This window comes from Mustela erminea, chromosome 1 (assembly GCF_009829155.1).
Source record: "Mustela erminea isolate mMusErm1 chromosome 1, mMusErm1.Pri, whole genome shotgun sequence".
Taxonomy (NCBI): Eukaryota; Metazoa; Chordata; class Mammalia; order Carnivora; family Mustelidae; genus Mustela; species Mustela erminea.
Window position 1 is genome coordinate 18233076 of NC_045614.1, and position 1460 is coordinate 18234535.

Below are 1460 nucleotides of genomic sequence, written 5' to 3' on the forward strand. Positions count from 1 at the left end.
CGCCCCCCTTTCCTAGTTGGCGCCAAACGGAATCCACCAATCAGCAAGCAACTTCTCCTCCTCGCACCCGAATGGCAGCTACTCTGGGCCAATGAGAGGAGAAGAAGGAAGAGGCTCGCGTGGCTCGGCGAGGTCACCCGCTTTCCCTAAGGGGCGGGGCCTAGAGAAGGCCGGAGCAGATCCAAATGAGAGGGGGCTCAGAGGTCAATGAAAACTCCCAGCGGAACCTGCGAGACGCGGGTAGAGACGGCGAGACCTCGCTTGCCCCGTTGCATGCTGGGAAGCGTAGTTCGCAGCCCGCACGGCCGTCCAGGCACCTTTCTACCCACTGTGGCCACCGCTGCAGGGCCCCTTCCGGGAGGTCCACACACGGAGGGGACGTGAGCCTGGAGAGAGCCGTCCCGGCCACTGGGGGCCGGCCCGAGCCCAGCCTTGGTCTGACCTATAACCATGAGGTACAGTAGGCCCCTTTCTTCCCCGGGGCCGCCAGGCCCCAATTTTGTAACTGAATGACCCAAGGACTGGACTCTGCGTCTTGAACTCCAGGCCCCCAAAGCGAAGCACGTCACACTCTTGCGGTGCTGGTCACGAACTGACCACACAGACTTGAATCCTACTATACAGGCTGCTGGACTCGCATTCATTGCTTACCTCCATTTTAAGTTCACACTGTATTTTTTCAGAATCATTTCCTTCGTTTCTACCCTTTCTTACCCTTTTGGGTGCTCCAAGATAGCAATGCCATAAATACAATCATAGCCAACACTTATATAGTGTTTATGTGCCAGACACTGTTCCAAGTGTTTATCTGTACTAATTCATTTAATCCTTACAACACTGTGGGGGAGGAGTTGTTCCCATTTTAGAGGTGACCGTATTTATTTTTATATCTCCTGCCTCAGTGGCAGGTCCTAGATTGAATGGTTTTATAAAAGGGGCATAGGAAGAGTGATCAGGCAGCAAGAGGACTTGTCTGTAGACAGCATGCTTAGAGCAGACACTCTGCTTATTGGGATTGTATAGTTATTTTAGGTGTCTGCTGGAGATTATGACCATTACCTCTGCTTAGGGCCAACCATTAAATACATTCAATTAAGTGTTTCTTTGAAAAGCTTTTGCTTTCAAAGATTTGTATTACACATATAATACAAAATAATTATAGCCTTTAGAAAATACAGATAAGCACAATTTAAAACACCTGTAATTTTACCATCATCGAGGACACAACTGTCAACATTTTAAACGTTTTTTTTTAACATTTTAAATTTTTTGCGTGTGTGTGTGCATTGTAAACATACAATCAGTATTCGTTTCAGAGTCAAATAAAGGAATTAAGAGCTCTCCCTCCTGGGGATACCTTGGGGGCTCAGTCAGTTAAGACAGTTAACTATCTACCTTTGACTCGGGCCCTGATTCTGAGATCCTGGGATCGAGTCTCGCATGGTGCTCCCTGCTCAGCA